Source organism: Montipora foliosa, unplaced genomic scaffold (assembly GCF_036669935.1).
Source record: "Montipora foliosa isolate CH-2021 unplaced genomic scaffold, ASM3666993v2 scaffold_175, whole genome shotgun sequence".
Taxonomy (NCBI): domain Eukaryota; kingdom Metazoa; phylum Cnidaria; class Anthozoa; order Scleractinia; family Acroporidae; genus Montipora; species Montipora foliosa.
In genome coordinates, this window is record NW_027179477.1 from 18,598 (window position 1) to 35,221 (window position 16,624).

At 47.2% G+C, this 16,624-nt stretch overlaps 26 non-coding genes across 26 annotated transcripts; 17 read left to right on the forward strand and 9 right to left on the reverse strand.

Annotated features, from left to right (window-relative positions):
- Positions 1-658: 658 nt before the first annotated feature.
- LOC137986291 (5S ribosomal RNA) lies at positions 659-777 on the reverse strand. Its single transcript, XR_011119699.1, has one exon. It is a non-coding gene; the product is annotated as a 5S ribosomal RNA (ribosomal RNA).
- A 265-nt stretch (positions 778-1,042) lies between these two features.
- Positions 1,043-1,233, forward strand: LOC137986298 (U2 spliceosomal RNA). Its single transcript, XR_011119705.1, has one exon. It is a non-coding gene; the product is annotated as a U2 spliceosomal RNA (small nuclear RNA).
- Positions 1,234-1,427: 194 nt separating this feature from the next.
- Positions 1,428-1,591, forward strand: LOC137986278 (U1 spliceosomal RNA). Its single transcript, XR_011119686.1, has one exon. It is a non-coding gene; the product is annotated as a U1 spliceosomal RNA (small nuclear RNA).
- Positions 1,592-2,567: 976 nt separating this feature from the next.
- LOC137986274 (5S ribosomal RNA) lies at positions 2,568-2,688 on the reverse strand. The gene has a single exon (XR_011119682.1). It is a non-coding gene; the product is annotated as a 5S ribosomal RNA (ribosomal RNA).
- A 267-nt stretch (positions 2,689-2,955) lies between these two features.
- LOC137986289 (U2 spliceosomal RNA) lies at positions 2,956-3,147 on the forward strand. The gene has a single exon (XR_011119697.1). It is a non-coding gene; the product is annotated as a U2 spliceosomal RNA (small nuclear RNA).
- Positions 3,148-3,341: 194 nt separating this feature from the next.
- LOC137986284 (U1 spliceosomal RNA) lies at positions 3,342-3,504 on the forward strand. Its single transcript, XR_011119692.1, has one exon. It is a non-coding gene; the product is annotated as a U1 spliceosomal RNA (small nuclear RNA).
- Positions 3,505-4,481: 977 nt separating this feature from the next.
- On the reverse strand, positions 4,482-4,600 carry LOC137986302 (5S ribosomal RNA). Its single transcript, XR_011119709.1, has one exon. It is a non-coding gene; the product is annotated as a 5S ribosomal RNA (ribosomal RNA).
- A 266-nt stretch (positions 4,601-4,866) lies between these two features.
- Positions 4,867-5,059, forward strand: LOC137986294 (U2 spliceosomal RNA). The gene has a single exon (XR_011119701.1). It is a non-coding gene; the product is annotated as a U2 spliceosomal RNA (small nuclear RNA).
- A 194-nt stretch (positions 5,060-5,253) lies between these two features.
- Positions 5,254-5,417, forward strand: LOC137986279 (U1 spliceosomal RNA). The gene has a single exon (XR_011119687.1). It is a non-coding gene; the product is annotated as a U1 spliceosomal RNA (small nuclear RNA).
- A 976-nt stretch (positions 5,418-6,393) lies between these two features.
- Positions 6,394-6,512, reverse strand: LOC137986303 (5S ribosomal RNA). The gene has a single exon (XR_011119710.1). It is a non-coding gene; the product is annotated as a 5S ribosomal RNA (ribosomal RNA).
- Positions 6,513-6,781: 269 nt separating this feature from the next.
- On the forward strand, positions 6,782-6,981 carry LOC137986300 (U2 spliceosomal RNA). The gene has a single exon (XR_011119707.1). It is a non-coding gene; the product is annotated as a U2 spliceosomal RNA (small nuclear RNA).
- Positions 6,982-7,181: 200 nt separating this feature from the next.
- LOC137986281 (U1 spliceosomal RNA) lies at positions 7,182-7,345 on the forward strand. The gene has a single exon (XR_011119689.1). It is a non-coding gene; the product is annotated as a U1 spliceosomal RNA (small nuclear RNA).
- Positions 7,346-8,321: 976 nt separating this feature from the next.
- LOC137986270 (5S ribosomal RNA) lies at positions 8,322-8,440 on the reverse strand. Its single transcript, XR_011119678.1, has one exon. It is a non-coding gene; the product is annotated as a 5S ribosomal RNA (ribosomal RNA).
- Positions 8,441-8,707: 267 nt separating this feature from the next.
- Positions 8,708-8,899, forward strand: LOC137986296 (U2 spliceosomal RNA). The gene has a single exon (XR_011119703.1). It is a non-coding gene; the product is annotated as a U2 spliceosomal RNA (small nuclear RNA).
- A 193-nt stretch (positions 8,900-9,092) lies between these two features.
- Positions 9,093-9,254, forward strand: LOC137986287 (U1 spliceosomal RNA). The gene has a single exon (XR_011119695.1). It is a non-coding gene; the product is annotated as a U1 spliceosomal RNA (small nuclear RNA).
- A 977-nt stretch (positions 9,255-10,231) lies between these two features.
- LOC137986271 (5S ribosomal RNA) lies at positions 10,232-10,350 on the reverse strand. Its single transcript, XR_011119679.1, has one exon. It is a non-coding gene; the product is annotated as a 5S ribosomal RNA (ribosomal RNA).
- A 267-nt stretch (positions 10,351-10,617) lies between these two features.
- Positions 10,618-10,809, forward strand: LOC137986290 (U2 spliceosomal RNA). The gene has a single exon (XR_011119698.1). It is a non-coding gene; the product is annotated as a U2 spliceosomal RNA (small nuclear RNA).
- A 194-nt stretch (positions 10,810-11,003) lies between these two features.
- LOC137986282 (U1 spliceosomal RNA) lies at positions 11,004-11,167 on the forward strand. Its single transcript, XR_011119690.1, has one exon. It is a non-coding gene; the product is annotated as a U1 spliceosomal RNA (small nuclear RNA).
- Positions 11,168-12,143: 976 nt separating this feature from the next.
- LOC137986272 (5S ribosomal RNA) lies at positions 12,144-12,262 on the reverse strand. Its single transcript, XR_011119680.1, has one exon. It is a non-coding gene; the product is annotated as a 5S ribosomal RNA (ribosomal RNA).
- Positions 12,263-12,528: 266 nt separating this feature from the next.
- On the forward strand, positions 12,529-12,720 carry LOC137986292 (U2 spliceosomal RNA). The gene has a single exon (XR_011119700.1). It is a non-coding gene; the product is annotated as a U2 spliceosomal RNA (small nuclear RNA).
- A 196-nt stretch (positions 12,721-12,916) lies between these two features.
- LOC137986285 (U1 spliceosomal RNA) lies at positions 12,917-13,083 on the forward strand. The gene has a single exon (XR_011119693.1). It is a non-coding gene; the product is annotated as a U1 spliceosomal RNA (small nuclear RNA).
- A 982-nt stretch (positions 13,084-14,065) lies between these two features.
- Positions 14,066-14,182, reverse strand: LOC137986275 (5S ribosomal RNA). Its single transcript, XR_011119683.1, has one exon. It is a non-coding gene; the product is annotated as a 5S ribosomal RNA (ribosomal RNA).
- Positions 14,183-14,449: 267 nt separating this feature from the next.
- Positions 14,450-14,642, forward strand: LOC137986295 (U2 spliceosomal RNA). Its single transcript, XR_011119702.1, has one exon. It is a non-coding gene; the product is annotated as a U2 spliceosomal RNA (small nuclear RNA).
- Positions 14,643-14,836: 194 nt separating this feature from the next.
- On the forward strand, positions 14,837-14,999 carry LOC137986286 (U1 spliceosomal RNA). The gene has a single exon (XR_011119694.1). It is a non-coding gene; the product is annotated as a U1 spliceosomal RNA (small nuclear RNA).
- Positions 15,000-15,974: 975 nt separating this feature from the next.
- Positions 15,975-16,093, reverse strand: LOC137986273 (5S ribosomal RNA). Its single transcript, XR_011119681.1, has one exon. It is a non-coding gene; the product is annotated as a 5S ribosomal RNA (ribosomal RNA).
- A 264-nt stretch (positions 16,094-16,357) lies between these two features.
- Positions 16,358-16,550, forward strand: LOC137986297 (U2 spliceosomal RNA). The gene has a single exon (XR_011119704.1). It is a non-coding gene; the product is annotated as a U2 spliceosomal RNA (small nuclear RNA).
- Positions 16,551-16,624: the final 74 nt, after the last annotated feature.

Sequence of the window (16,624 nt, forward strand, 5' to 3'; positions counted from 1 at the left end):
AAGTGGATGTGTGTTTGTACTGCTCCATCGCGATAGATTTCTTTTGCGTTGTGTTATGTTGCGTTCTGGAGAGCCCGTTTTGCATTGAGTAACTGAGGACCCGCCAGATCAGTTGGCGTTACATTTCTGTGGCCAACACTTTGTGGTTTCTCTATGTTATCAGTTAATTGGATTGTTATCATAAAAAGTAAATCTTTCATGGTCAGGATAGTGTCTTATCGGCCCTTTGAATACGTACTGTCCGTGTTGAGCAGGGAACAGTAAGACTTTGAAGTGCGCTACGTCACGTAAGTCACGTTTTCGCAGGATCAATGTTGTAGTGTTGTAGCCTTCGTTGTATGCATATCATCCGGGCTAGGTTAACTTCCATCTAATGCATAACAGTGCATGCATTTTTTACTTGTCGTATCCTGTTCTTTGCTCACACGAAAAGATACGTTTCATGTCATAAACGTTGGATTGATAAGATCTCGCGCGCACGCGCTCCCTTGGGAATACAAGTTCCACTTTCTCGTGTGAACTATTTTGTTTTTGTTGTATGTCTCATCTTTGACATATCGTTGGCATGTTGTGTTCAAAAAACCTGGTTTGGAATGTTCTTTCATTAAAGGAAACTGAGATTTTTTGAGATAATCAAGTGTACAGAAGGAAAAAGGGAAGCCTACAACACGGGGTATTCCCAGGCGGTCTCCCATCCAAGTACTAACCCCGCCCGACAGGGCTTAACTTCGGTGATCGGACGAGAACCGGTGTTTTCCCTGTGGTATGGTCGTAGACAAGTAATTCGCCGTGAAAATTAACTTTGTTATAAGGGAAAATAAAACGAGGTCAGAGCAAGCACAATGTGCATTTGTCCTCTTGCCGTCAACGCAAGTGCCATGCAATGCTGGTCCTGCTGCCCACTGTACAAGGGCGATCGTTGTGTGCGCCTCGCTTTCAGGTTGGCTTTGGGCATTCCTTCCTTGGCACGGATTGTAATCGGACCACCATATCTCGTGGCCATGAGACTGGGAGCACCTTGTCCGCTGTGAGCATTTACGGGCATCCTTCTCGGCCTTTTGGCTAAGATCAAGTGTAGTATCTGTTCTTATCAGCTTAATATCTGATACGCTGCTCATCGAGCAGCTCATATATTAAACTGATTTTTGGAACTGGGCCGTGGAAAAGAGCTTGCCTCGTCCCGGCCACGGGTTGCCTCGGTATAGCACTACCTCCGAGCGTGGCCCACTTCCCTCTGGGGAAGAAATAATCAAGTGAAAGCAGAACAAATGACCAAGCAACCAACCTTCACATTCTCTTCTCTTTTCTAGGTAGCATAGCAGCGAGTGGACAGCACGACACGACAGGACGAGGAGCACGTGACCCCCATTACCACATGGTATGCGCAGACAAGTTGCGTTTTGCGGTTCCGGAGAGGTTGAAAAGGCATACTTACCTGACGCGGGAGGCACTGTGATCAGGGAGGCAGTCCTCTCAAGGTGAGGCTCTTTCATTGCACTTCGATTGGGTTGACCCTTGCGATTACCCCAAATGTGGGTAACTCGAGCGTATAATTTCTGGTAGTGGGGACCTGCGTTCGCGCTAGTCCCCGCACCAAACCCCGGTGGCAAGTTGGCTAATGGGAAGGTTTGTTGGTAACGTTTCAGGCAGGGCAGGGAAGGAGATGCGGTGGCGGTGTAAGGACTAAGGAAGGTGAGTTGTATTTGTGAATTCCACTGCTGAAATTGTAGGTGAATGTTCCGTACTTGGTGCACTGCAAAACTGTGATTTTATTTCTTTCATTCTTGGCCGTAGAGAGAGAGCGAGAGGACGTGTTTATTTCAGCCGCATCGATTTCCATCGATAGACGAGTGAGACAAGAAAATGCCAGCGGGTCGAGCTCTTATCCTCGTGCATCGTTTCGAAAACGTAAGTGGATGTGTGTTTGTACTGCTCCATCGCGATAGATTTCTTTTGCGTTGTGTTATGTTGCGTTCTGGAGAGCCCGTTTTGCATTGAGTAACTGAGGACCCGCCAGATCAGTTGGCGTTACATTTCTGTGGCCAACACTTTGTGGTTTCTCTATGTTATCAGTTAATTGGATTGTTATCATAAAAAGTAAATCTTTCATGGTCAGGATAGTGTCTTATCGGCCCTTTGAATACGTACTGTCCGTGTTGAGCAGGGAACAGTAAGACTTTGAAGTGCGCTACGTCACGTAAGTCACGTTTTCGCAGGATCAATGTTGTAGTGTTGTAGCCTTCGTTGTATGCATATCATCCGGGCTAGGTTAACTTCCATCTAATGCATAACAGTGCATGCATTTTTTACTTGTCGTATCCTGTTCTTTGCTCACACGAAAAGATACGTTTCATGTCATAAACGTTGGATTGATAAGATCTCGCGCGCACGCGCTCCCTTGGGAATACAAGTTCCACTTTCTCGTGTGAACTATTTTGTTTTTGTTGTATGTCTCATCTTTGACATATCGTTGGCATGTTGTGTTCAAAAAACCTGGTTTGGAATGTTCTTTCATTAAAGGAAACTGAGATTTTTGAGATAATCAAGTGTACAGAAGGAAAAAGGGAAGCCTACAACACACGGGGTATTCCCAGGCGGTCTCCCATCCAAGTACTAACCCCGCCCGACAGGGCTTAACTTCGGTGATCGGACGAGAACCGGTGTTTTCCCTGTGGTATGGTCGTAGACAAGTAATTCGCCGTGAAAAATTAACTTTGTTATAAGGGAAAATAAAAACGAGGTCAGAGCAAGCACAATGTGCATTTGTCCTCTTGCCGTCAACGCAAGTGCCATGCAATGCTGGTCCTGCTGCCCACTGTACAAGGGCGATCGTTGTGTGCGCCTCGCTTTCAGGTTGGCTTTGGGCATTCCTTCCTTGGCACGGATTGTAATCGGACCACCATATCTCGTGGCCATGAGACTGGGAGCACCTTGTCCGCTGTGGCATTTACGGGCATCGCTTCTCGGCCTTTTGGCTAAGATCAAGTGTAGTATCTGTTCTTATCAGCTTAATATCTGATACGCTGCTCATCGAGCAGCTCATATATTAAACTGATTTTTGGAACTGGGCCGTGGAAAAGAGGCTTGCCTCGTCCCGGCCACGGGTTGCCTCGGTATAGCACTACCTCCGAGCGTGGCCCACTTCCCTCTGGGGAAGAAATAATCAAGTGAAAGCAGAACAAATGACCAAGCAACCAACCTTCACATTCTCTTCTCTTTTCTAGGTAGCATAGCAGCGAGTGGACAGCACGACACGACAGGACGAGGAGCACGTGACCCCCATTACCACATGGTATGCGCAGACAAGTTGCGTTTTGCGGTTCCGGAGAGGTTGAAAAGGCATACTTACCTGACGCGGGAGGCACTGTGATCAGGGAGGCAGTCCTCTCAAGGTGAGGCTCTTTCATTGCACTTCGATTGGGTTGACCCTTGCGATTACCCCAAATGTGGGTAACTCGAGCGTATAATTTCTGGTAGTGGGGACTGCGTTCGCGCTAGTCCCCGCACCAAACCCCGGTGGCAAAGTTGGCTAATGGGAAGGTTTGTTGGTAACGTTTCAGGCAGGGCAGGGAAGGAGATGCGGTGGCGGTGTAAGGACTAAGGAAGGTGAGTTGTATTTGTGAATTCCACTGCTGAAATTGTAGGTGAATGTTCCGTACTTGGTGCACTGCAAAACTGTGATTTTATTTCTTTCATTCTTGCCGTAGAGAGAGCGAGAGGACGTGTTTATTTCAGCCGCATCGATTTCCATCGATAGACGAGTGAGACAAGAAAATGCCAGCGGGTCGAGCTCTTATCCTCGTGCATCGTTTCGAAAACGTAAGTGGATGTGTGTTTGTACTGCTCCATCGCGATAGATTTCTTTTGCGTTGTGTTATGTTGCGTTCTGGAGAGCCCGTTTTGCATTGAGTAACTGAGGACCCGCCAGATCAGTTGGCGTTACATTTCTGTGGCCAACACTTTGTGGTTTCTCTATGTTATCAGTTAATTGGATTGTTATCATAAAAAGTAAATCTTTCATGGTCAGGATAGTGTCTTATCGGCCCTTTGAATACGTACTGTCCGTGTTGAGCAGGGAACAGTAAGACTTTGAAGTGCGCTACGTCACGTAAGTCACGTTTTCGCAGGATCAATGTTGTAGTGTTGTAGCCTTCGTTGTATGCATATCATCCGGGCTAGGTTAACTTCCATCTAATGCATAACAGTGCATGCATTTTTTACTTGTCGTATCCTGTTCTTTGCTCACACGAAAAGATACGTTTCATGTCATAAACGTTGGATTGATAAGATCTCGCGCGCACGCGCTCCCTTGGGAATACAAGTTCCCACTTTCTCGTGTGAACTATTTTGTTTTTGTTGTATGTCTCATCTTTGACATATCGTTGGCATGTTTGTGTTCAAAAAACCTGGTTTGGAATGTTCTTTCATTAAAGGAAACTGAGATTTTTTGAGATAATCAAGTGTACAGAAGGAAAAAGGGAAGCCTACAACACGGGGTATTCCCAGGCGGTCTCCCATCCAAGTACTAACCCCGCCCGACAGGGCTTAACTTCGGTGATCGGACGAGAACCGGTGTTTTCCCTGTGGTATGGTCGTAGACAAGTAATTCGCCGTGAAAATTAACTTTGTTATAAGGGAAAATAAAACGAGGTCAGAGCAAGCACAATGTGCATTTGTCCTCTTGCCGTCAACGCAAGTGCCATGCAATGCTGGTCCTGCTGCCCACTGTACAAGGGCGATCGTTGTGTGCGCCTCGCTTTCAGGTTGGCTTTGGGCATTCCTTCCTTGGCACGGATTGTAATCGGACCACCATATCTCGTGGCCATGAGACTGGGAGCACCTTGTCCGCTGTGAGCATTTACGGGCATCGCTTCTCGGCCTTTTGGCTAAGATCAAGTGTAGTATCTGTTCTTATCAGCTTAATATCTGATACCGCTGCTCATCGAGCAGCTCATATATTAAACTGATTTTTGGAACTGGGCCGTGGAAAAGAGGCTTGCCTCGTCCCGGCCACGGGTTGCCTCGGTATAGCACTACCTCCGAGCGTGGCCCACTTCCCTCTGGGGAAGAAATAATCAAGTGAAAGCAGAACAAATGACCAAGCAACCAACCTTCACATTCTCTTCTCTTTTCTAGGTAGCATAGCAGCGAGTGGACAGCACGACACGACAGGACGAGGAGCACGTGACCCCCATTACCACATGGTATGCGCAGACAAGTTGCGTTTTGCGGTTCCGGAGAGGTTGAAAAGGCATACTTACCTGACGCGGGAGGCACTGTGATCAGGGAGGCAGTCCTCTCAAGGTGAGGCTCTTTCATTGCACTTCGATTGGGTTGACCCTTGCGATTACCCCAAATGTGGGTAACTCGAGCGTATAATTTCTGGTAGTGGGGACCTGCGTTCGCGCTAGTCCCCGCACCAAACCCCGGTGGCAAAGTTGGCTAATGGGAAGGTTTGTTGGTAACGTTTCAGGCAGGGCAGGGAAGGAGATGCGGTGGCGGTGTAAGGACTAAGGAAGGTGAGTTGTATTTGTGAATTCCACTGCTGAAATTGTAGGTGAATGTTCCGTACTTGGTGCACTGCAAAACTGTGATTTTATTTCTTTCATTCTTGGCCGTAGAGAGAGCGAGAGGACGTGTTTATTTCAGCCGCATCGATTTCCATCGATAGACGAGTGAGACAAGAAAATGCCAGCGGGTCGAGCTCTTATCCTCGTGCATCGTTTCGAAAACGTAAGTGGATGTGTGTTTGTACTGCTCCATCGCGATAGATTTCTTTTGCGTTGTGTTATGTTGCGTTCTGGAGAGCCCGTTTTGCATTGAGTAACTGAGGACCCGCCAGATCAGTTGGCGTTACATTTCTGTGGCCAACACTTTGTGGTTTCTCTATGTTATCAGTTAATTGGATTGTTATCATAAAAAGTAAATCTTTCATGGTCAGGATAGTGTCTTATCGGCCCTTTGAATACGTACTGTCCGTGTTGAGCAGGGAACAGTAAGACTTTGAAGTGCGCTACGTCACGTAAGTCACGTTTTCGCAGGATCAATGTTGTAGTGTTGTAGCCTTCGTTGTATGCATATCATCCGGGCTAGGTTAACTTCCATCTAATGCATAACAGTGCATGCATTTTTTACTTGTCGTATCCTGTTCTTTGCTCACACGAAAAGATACGTTTCATGTCATAAACGTTGGATTGATAAGATCTCGCGCGCACGCGCTCCCTTGGGAATACAAGTTCCACTTTCTCGTGTGAACTATTTTGTTTTTGTTGTATGTCTCATCTTTGACATATCGTTGGCATGTTGTGTTCAAAAAACCTGGTTTGGAATGTTCTTTCATTAAAGGAAACTGAGATTTTTTGAGATAATCAAGTGTACAGAAGGAAAAAGGGAAGCCTACAACACGGGGTATTCCCAGGCGGTCTCCCATCCAAGTACTAACCCCGCCCGACAGGGCTTAACTTCGGTGATCGGACGAGAACCGGTGTTTTCCCTGTGGTATGGTCGTAGACAAGTAATTCGCCGTGAAAATTAACTTTGTTATAAGGGAAAATAAAAACGAGGTCAGAGCAAGCACAATGTGCATTTGTCCTCTTGCCGTCAACGCAAGTGCCATGCAATGCTGGTCCTGCTGCCCACTGTACAGCGGCGATCGGTGTGTTGCGCCTCGCTTTCAGGTTGGCTTTGGGGCATTCCTTCCTTGGCACGGATTGTAATCGGACCACCATATCTCGTGGCCATGAGACTGGGATCACCTTGTCCGCTGTGAGCATTTACGGGCATCGCTTCTCGGCCTTATTGGCTAAGATCAATGTGTAGTATCTTCTCTTATCCGCTTAATATCTGGTACGCTGCTCAATCGAGCAGCTCAATATATTAAACTGATGTTTGGAACTGTGGCGTGGCAAAGAGGTCATTGCCTCGTCCCGGCCACGGTGGTGCCTCGGTATAGCACTACCTCCGAGCGTGGCCGCCCTTTATCCCTCTGGGGAAGAAATAAATCAAGTGAAAGCAGAACAATGACCAAGCAACCAACCTTCACAACTTCTCTCTCTCTTTTCTAGGTAGCATAGCAGCGAGTGGACAGCACGACACGACAGGACCAGGAGCACGTGACCCCCAATACAACAAGTTATGCGCAGACAAGTTGCGTTTTGCGGTTCCGGAGAGGTTGAAAAGGCATACTTACCTGACGCGGGAGGCACTGTGATCAGGGAGGCAGTCCTCTCAAGGTGAGGCTCTTTCATTGCACTTCGATTGGGTTGACCCTTGCGATTACCCCAAATGTGGGTAACTCGAGCGTATAATTTCTGGTAGTGGGGACCTGCGTTCGCGCTAGTCCCCGCACCAAACCCCGGTGGCAAAGTTGGCTAATGGGAAGGTTTGTTGGTAACGTTTTCAGGCAGGGCAGTGTAGGAGATGCGGTGGCGGTGTAATGTCTAAGGAAGGTGAGTTGTATTTGTGAATTCCACTGCTGAAATTGTAGGTGAATGTTCCGTACTTGGTGCACTGCAAAACTGTGATTTTATTTCTTTCATTCTTGGCCGTCGAGAGAGCGAGAGGACGTGTTTATTTCAGCCGCATCGATTTCCATCGATAGACGAGTGAGACAAGAAAATGCCAGCGGGTCGAGCTCTTATCCTCGTGCATCGTTTCGAAAACGTAAGTGGATGTGTGTTTGTACTGCTCCATCGCGATAGATTTCTTTTGCGTTGTGTTATGTTGCGTTCTGGAGAGCCCGTTTTGCATTGAGTAACTGAGGACCCGCCAGATCAGTTGGCGTTACATTTCTGTGGCCAACACTTTGTGGTTTCTATATTTTATAAGTTAATTGGATTGTTATCATAAAAAGTAAATCTTTCATGGTCAGGATAGTGTCTTATCGGCCCTTTGAATACGTACTGTCCGTGTTGAGCAGGGAACAGTAAGACTTTGAAGTGCGCTACGTCACGTAAGTCACGTTTTCGCAGGATCAATGTTGTAGTGTTGTAGCCTTCGTTGTATGCATATCATCCGGGCTAGGTTAACTTCCATCTAATGCATAACAGTGCATGCCTTTTTTACTTGTCGTATCCTGTTCTTTGCTCACACGAAAAGATACGTTTCATGTCATAAACGTTGGATTGATAAGATCTCGCGCGCACGCGCTCCCTTGGGAATACAAGTTCCACTTTCTCGTGTGAACTATTTTGTTTTTGTTGTATGTCTCATCTTTGACATATCGTTGGCATGTTGTGTTCAAAAAACCTGGTTTGGAATGTTCTTTCATTAAAGGAAACTGAGATTTTTGAGATAATCAAGTGTACAGAAGGAAAAAGGGAAGCCTACAACACGGGGTATTCCCAGGCGGTCTCCCATCCAAGTACTAACCCCGCCCGACAGGGCTTAACTTCGGTGATCGGACGAGAACCGGTGTTTTCCCTGTGGTATGGTCGTAGACAAGTAATTCGCCGTGAAAATTAACTTTGTTATAAGGGAAAATAAAAACGAGGTCAGAGCAAGCACAATGTGCATTTGTCCTCTTGCCGTCAACGCAAGTGCCATGCAATGCTGGTCCTGCTGCCCACTGTACAAGGGCGATCGTTGTGTGCGCCTCGCTTTCAGGTTGGCTTTGGGCATTCCTTCCTTGGCACGGATTGTAATCGGACCACCATATCTCGTGGCCATGAGACTGGGAGCACCTTGTCCGCTGTGAGCATTTACGGGCATCGCTTCTCGGCCTTTTGGCTAAGATCAAGTGTAGTATCTGTTCTTATCAGCTTAATATCTGATACGCTGCTCATCGAGCAGCTCATATATTAAACTGATTTTTGGAACTGGGCCGTGGAAAAGAGGCTTGCCTCGTCCCGGCCACGGGTTGCCTCGGTATAGCACTACCTCCGAGCGTGGCCACTTCCCTCTGGGGAAGAAATAATCAAGTGAAAGCAGAACAAATGACCAAGCAACCAACCTTCACATTCTCTTCTCTTTTCTAGGTAGCATAGCAGCGAGTGGACAGCACGACACGACAGGACGAGGAGCACGTGACCCCCATTACCACATGGTATGCGCAGACAAGTTGCGTTTTGCGGTTCCGGAGAGGTTGGAAAGGCATACTTACCTGACGCGGGAGGCACTGTGATCAGGGAGGCAGTCCTCTCAAGGTGAGGCTCTTTCATTGCACTTCGATTGGGTTGACCCTTGCGATTACCCAAATGTGGGTAACTCGAGCGTATAATTCTGGTAGTGGGGACCTGCGTTCGCGCTAGTCCCCGCACCAAACCCCGGTGGCAAAGTTGGCTAATGGGAAGGTTTGTTGGTAACGTTTCAGGCAGGGCAGGGAAGGAGATGCGGTGGCGGTGTAAGGACTAAGGAAGGTGAGTTGTATTTGTGAATTCCACTGCTGAAATTGTAGGTGAATGTTCCGTACTTGGTGCACTGCAAAACTGTGATTTTATTTCTTTCATTTCTGGCCGTAGAGAGAGCGAGAGGACGTGTTTATTTCAGCCGCATCGATTTCCATCGATAGACGAGTGAGACAAGAAAATGCCAGCGGGTCGAGCTCTTATCCTCGTGCATCGTTTCGAAAACGTAAGTGGATGTGTGTTTGTACTGCTCCATCGCGATAGATTTCTTTTGCGTTGTGTTATGTTGCGTTCTGGAGAGCCCGTTTTGCATTGAGTAACTGAGGACCCGCCAGATCAGTTGGCGTTACATTTCTGTGGCCAACACTTTGTGGTTTCTCTATGTTATCAGTTAATTGGATTGTTATCATAAAAAGTAAATCTTTCATGGTCAGGATAGTGTCTTTATCGGCCCTTTGAATACGTACTGTCCGTGTTGAGCAGGGAACAGTAAGACTTTGAAGTGCGCTACGTCACGTAAGTCACGTTTTCGCAGGATCAATGTTGTAGTGTTGTAGCCTTCGTTGTATGCATATCATCCGGGCTAGGTTAACTTCCATCTAATGCATAACAGTGCATGCATTTTTTTACTTGTCGTATCCTGTTCTTTGCTCACACGAAAAGATACGTTTCATGTCATAAACGTTGGATTGATAAGATCTCGCGCGCACGCGCTCCCTTGGGAATACAAGTTCCACTTTCTCGTGTGAACTATTTTGTTTTTGTTGTATGTCTCATCTTTGACATATCGTTGGCATGTTGTGTTCAAAAAACCTGGTTTGGAATGTTCTTTCATTAAAGGAAACTGAGATTTTTTGAGATAATCAAGTGTACAGAAGGAAAAAGGGAGCCTACAACACGGGGTATTCCCAGGCGGTCTCCCATCCAAGTACTAACCCCGCCCGACAGGGCTTAACTTCGGTGATCGGACGAGAACCGGTGTTTTCCCTGTGGTATGGTCGTAGACAAGTAATTCGCCGTGAAAATTAACTTTGTTATAAGGGAAAATAAAAACGAGGTCAGAGCAAGCACAATGTGCATTTGTCCTCTTGCCGTCAACGCAAGTGCCATGCAATGCTGGTCCTGCTGCCCACTGTACAAGGGCGATCGTTGTGTGCGCCTCGCTTTCAGGTTGGCTTTGGGCATTCCTTCCTTGGCACGGATTGTAATCGGACCACCATATCTCGTGGCCATGAGACTGGGAGCACCTTGTCCGCTGTGAGCATTTACGGGCATCGCTTCTCGGCCTTTTGGCTAAGATCAAGTGTAGTATCTGTTCTTATCAGCTTAATATCTGATACGCTGCTCATCGAGCAGCTCATATATTAAACTGATTTTTGGAACTGGGCCGTGGAAAAGAGGCTTGCCTCGTCCCGGCCACGGGTTGCCTCGGTATAGCACTACCTCCGAGCGTGGCCCACTTCCCTCTGGGGAAGAAATAATCAAGTGAAAGCAGAACAAATGACCAAGCAACCAACCTTCACATTCTCTTCTCTTTTCTAGGTAGCATAGCAGCGAGTGGACAGCACGACACGACAGGACGAGGAGCACGTGACCCCCATTACCACATGGTATGCGCAGACAAGTTGCGTTTTGCGGTTCCGGAGAGGTTGAAAAGGCATACTTACCTGACGCGGGAGGCACTGTGATCAGGGAGGCAGTCCTCTCAAGGTGAGGCTCTTTCATTGCACTTCGATTGGGTTGACCCTTGCGATTACCCCAAATGTGGGTAACTCGAGCGTATAATTTCTGGTAGTGGGGACCTGCGTTCGCGCTAGTCCCCGCACCAAACCCCGGTGGCAAAGTTGGCTAATGGGAAGGTTTGTTGGTAACGTTTCAGGCAGGGCAGGGAAGGAGATGCGGTGGCGGTGTAAGGACTAAGGAAGGTGAGTTGTATTTGTGAATTCCACTGCTGAAATTGTAGGTGAATGTTCCGTACTTGGTGCACTGCAAAACTGTGATTTTATTTCTTTCATTCTTGGCCGTATAGAGAGCGAGAGGACGTGTTTATTTCAGCCGCATCGATTTCCATCGATAGACGAGTGAGACAAGAAAATGCCAGCGGGTCGAGCTCTTATCCTCGTGCATCGTTTCGAAAACGTAAGTGGATGTGTGTTTGTACTGCTCCATCGCGATAGATTTCTTTTGCGTTGTGGTTTGTTGCGTTCTGGAGAGCCCGTTTTGCATTGAGTAACTGAGGACCCGCCAGATCAGTTGGCGTTACATTTCTGTGGCCAACACTTTGTGGTTTCTCTATGTTATCAGTTAATTGGATTGTTATCATAAAAAGTAAATCTTTCATGGTCAGGATAGTGTCTTATCGGCCCTTTGAATACGTACTGTCCGTGTTGAGCAGGGAACAGTAAGACTTTGAAGTGCGCTACGTCACGTAAGTCACGTTTTCGCAGGATCAATGTTGTAGTGTTGTAGCCTTCGTTGTATGCATATCATCCGGGCTAGGTTAACTTCCATCTAATGCATAACAGTGCATGCATTTTTTACTTGTCGTATCCTGTTCTTTGCTCACACGAAAAGATACGTTTCATGTCATAAACGTTGGATTGATAAGATCTCGCGCGCACGCGCTCCCTTGGGAATACAAGTTCCACTTTCTCGTGTGAACTATTTTGTTTTTGTTGTATGTCTCATCTTTGACATATCGTTGGCATGTTGTGTTCAAAAAACCTGGTTTGGAATGTTCTTTCATTAAAGGAAACTGAGATTTTTTGAGATAATCAAGTGTACAGAAGGAAAAAGGGAAGCCTACAACACGGGGTATTCCCAGGCGGTCTCCCATCCAAGTACTAACCCCGCCCGACAGGGCTTAACTTCGGTGATCGGACGAGAACCGGTGTTTTCCCTGTGGTATGGTCGTAGACAAGTAATTCGCCGTGAAAATTAACTTTGTTATAAGGGAAAATAAAAACGAGGTCAGAGCAAGCACAATGTGCATTTGTCCTCTTGCCGTCAACGCAAGTGCCATGCAATGCTGGTCCTGCTGCCCACTGTACAAGGGCGATCGTTGTGTGCGCCTCGCTTTCAGGTTGGCTTTGGGCATTCCTTCCTTGGCACGGATTGTAATCGGACCACCATATCTCGTGGCCATGATACTGGGAGCACCTTGTCCGCTGTGAGCATTTACGGGCATCCTTCTCGGCCTTTTGGCTAAGATCAAGTGTAGTATCTGTTCTTATCAGCTTAATATCTGATACGCTGCTCATCGAGCAGCTCATATATTAAACTGATTTTTGGAACTGGGCCGTGGAAAAGAGGCTTGCCTCGTCCCGGCCACGGGTTGCCTCGGTATAGCACTACCTCCGAGCGTGGCCCACTTCCCTCTGGGGAAGAAATAATCAAGTGAAAGCAGAACAAATGACCAAGCAACCAACCTTCACATTCTCTTCTCTTTTCTAGGTAGCATAGCAGCGAGTGGACAGCACGACACGACAGGACGAGGAGCACGTGACCCCCATTACCACATGGTATGCGCAGACAAGTTGCGTTTTGCGGTTTCACGAGAGGGTTGAAAAGGCATACTTACCTGACGCGGGAGGCACACTGTGATCAGGGAGGCAGTCCTCTCAAGGTGAGGCTCTTTCATTGCACTTCGATTGGGTTTGACCCTTGCGATTACCCCAAATGTGGGTAACTCGAGCGTATAATTTCTGGTAGTGGGGACCTGCGTTCGCGCTAGTCCCCGCACCAAAACCCCGGTGGCAAAGTTGGCTATGGGAAGGTTTGTTGGTAACGTTTTCAGGCAGGGCAGGGAAGAGATGCGGTGGCGGTGTAAGGGACTAAGGAAGGTGAGTTGTATTTGTGAATTCCACTGCTGAAATTGTAGGTGAATGTTCCGTACTTGGTGCACTGCAAAACTGTGATTTTATTTCTTTCATTCTTGGCCGTAGAGAGAGCGAGAGGACGGGTTTATTTCAGCCGCATCGATTTCCATCGATAGACGAGTGAGACAAGAAAATGCCAGCGGGTCGAGCTCTTATCCTCGTGCATCGTTTCGAAAACGTAAGTGGATGTGGTGTTTGTACTGCTCCATCGCGATAGATTTCTTTTTGCGTTGTGTTATGTTGCGTTCTGGAGAGCCCGTTTTGCATTGAGTAACTGAGGACCCGCCAGATCAGTTGGCGTTACATTTCTGTGGCCAACACTTTGTGGTTTCTCTATGTTATCAGTTAATTGGATTGTTATCATAAAAAGAAATCTTTCATGGTCAGGATAGTGTCTTATCGGCCCTTTGAATACGTACTGTCCGTGTTGAGCAGGGAACAGTAAGACTTTGAAGTGCGCTACGTCACGTAAGTCACGTTTTTCGCAGGATCAATGTTGTAGTGTTGTAGCCTTCGTTGTATGCATATCATCCGGGCTAGGTTAACTTCCATCTAATGCATAACAGTGCATGCATTTTTTTACTTGTCGTATCCTGTTCTTTGCTCACACGAAAAGATACGTTTCATGTCATAAACGTTGGATTGATAAGATCTCGCGCGCACGCGCTCCCTTGGGAATACAAGTTCCCACTTTCTCGTGTGAACTATTTTTGTTTTTGTTGTATGTCTCATCTTTGACATATCGTTGGCATGTTGTGTTCAAAAAACCTGGTTTGGAATGTTCTTTCATTAAAGGAAACTGAGATTTTTTGAGATAATCAAGTGTACAGAAGGAAAAAGGGAAGCCTACACACGGGGTATTCCCAGGCGGTCTCCCATCCAAGTACTAACCCCGCCCGACAGGGCTTAACTTCGGTGATCGACGAGAACCGGTGTTTTCCCTGTGGTATGGTCGTAGACAAGTATTTCGCCGTGAAAATTAACTTTGTTATAAGGGAAAATAAAAACGAGGTCAGAGCAAGCACAATGTGCATTTGTCCTCTTGCCGTCAACGCAGTGCCATGCAATGCTGGTCCTGCTGCCCACTGTACAAGGGCGATCGTTGTGTGCGCCTCGCTTTCAGGTTGGCTTTGGGCATTTCCTTCCTTGGCACGGATTGTAATCGGACCACCATATCTCGTGGCCATGAGACTGGGAGCACCTTGTCCGCTGTGAGCATTTACGGGCATCGCTTCTCGGCCTTTTGGCTAAGATCAAGTGTAGTATCTGTTCTTATCAGCTTAATATCTGATACCGCTGCTCATCGAGCAGCTCATATATTAAACTGATTTTTGGAACTGGGCCGTGGAAAAGAGGCTTGCCTCGTCCCGGCCACGGGTTGCCTCGGTATAGCACTACCTCCGAGCGTGGCCCACTTCCCTCTGGGGAAGAAATAATCAAGTGAAAGCAGAACAAATGACCAAGCAACCAACCTTCACATTCTCTTCTCTTTTCTAGGTAGCATAGCAGCGAGTGGACAGCACGACACGACAGGACGAGGAGCACGTGACCCCCATTACCACATGGTATGCGCAGACAAGTTGCGTTTTGCGGTTCCGGAGAGGTTGAAAAGGCATACTTACCTGACGCGGAGGCACTGTGATCAGGGAGGCAGTCCTCTCAAGGTGAGGCTCTTTCATTGCACTTCGATTGGGTTGACCCTTGCGATTACCCCAAATGTGGGTAACTCGAGCGTATAATTTCTGGTAGTGGGGACCTGCGTTCGCGCTAGTCCCCGCACCAAACCCCGGTGGCAAAGTTGGCTAATGGGAAGGTTTGTTGGTAACGTTTCAGGCAGGGCAGGGAAGGAGATGCGGTGGCGGTGTAAGGACTAAGGAAGGTGAGTTGTATTTGTGAATTCCACTGCTGAAATTGTAGGTGAATGTTCCGTACTTGGTGCACTGCAAAACTGTGATTTTATTTCTTTCATTCTTGGCCGTAGAGAGAGCGAGAGGACGTGTTTATTTCAGCCGCATCGATTTCCATCGATAGACGAGTGAGACAAGAAAATGCCAGCGGGTCGAGCTCTTATCCTCGTGCATCGTTTCGAAAACGTAAGTGGATGTGTGTTTGTACTGCTCCATCGCGATAGATTTCTTTTGCGTTGTGTTATGTTGCGTTCTGGAGAGCCCGTTTTGCATTGAGTAACTGAGGACCCGCCAGATCAGTTGGCGTTACATTTCTGTGGCCAACACTTTGTGGTTTCTCTATGTTATCAGTTAATTGGATTGTTATCATAAAAAGTAAATCTTTCATGGTCAGGATAGTGTCTTATCGGCCCTTTGAATACGTACTGTCCGTGTTGAGCAGGGAACAGTAAGACTTTGAAGTGCGCTACGTCACGTAAGTCACGTTTTCGCAGGATCAATGTTGTAGTGTTGTAGCCTTCGTTGTATGCATATCATCCGGCTAGGTTAACTTCCATCTAATGCATAACAGTGCATGCATTTTTTACTTGTCGTATCCTGTTCTTTGCTCACACGAAAAGATACGTTTCATGTCATAAACGTTGGATTGATAAGATCTCGCGCGCACGCGCTCCCTTGGGAATACAAGTTCCACTTTCTCGTGTGAACTATTTTGTTTTTGTTGTATGTCTCATCTTTGACATATCGTTGGCATGTTGTGTTCAAAAAACCTGGTTTGGAATGTTCTTTCATTAAAGGAAACTGAGATTTTTTGAGATAATCAAGTGTACAGAAGGAAAAAGGGAAGCCTACAACACGGGGTATTCCCAGGCGGTCTCCCATCCAAGTACTAACCCCGCCCGACAGGGCTTAACTTCGGTGATCGGACGAGAACCGGTGTTTTCCCTGTGGTATGGTCGTAGACAAGTAATTCGCCGTGAAAATTAACTTTGTTATAAGGGAAAATAAAAACGAGGTCAGAGCAAGCACAATGTGCATTTGTCCTCTTGCCGTCAACGCAAGTGCCATGCAATGCTGGTCTGCTGCCCACTGTACAAGGGCGATCGTTGCGAGCGCCTCGCATTCAGGTTGGCTTTGGGCATCCCTCCCTTCGCACGGCTTGTCATCGGACCACCATATCGTGGCCATGAGACTGGGAGCACCTTGTCCGCTGTGAGCATTTACGGGCATCGCTTCTCGGCCTTTTGGCTAAGATCAAGTGTAGTATCTCTTTCTTATCAGCTTAATATCTGATACGCTGCTCATCGAGCAGCTCATATATTAAACTGATTTTTGGAACTGGGCCGTGGAAAAGAGGCTTGCCTCGTCCCGGCCACGGGTTGCCTCGGTATAGCACTACCTCCGAGCGTGGCCCACTTCCCTCTGGGGAAGAAATAATCAAGTGAAAGCAGAACAAATGACCAAGCAACCAACCTTCACATTCTCTTCTCTTTTC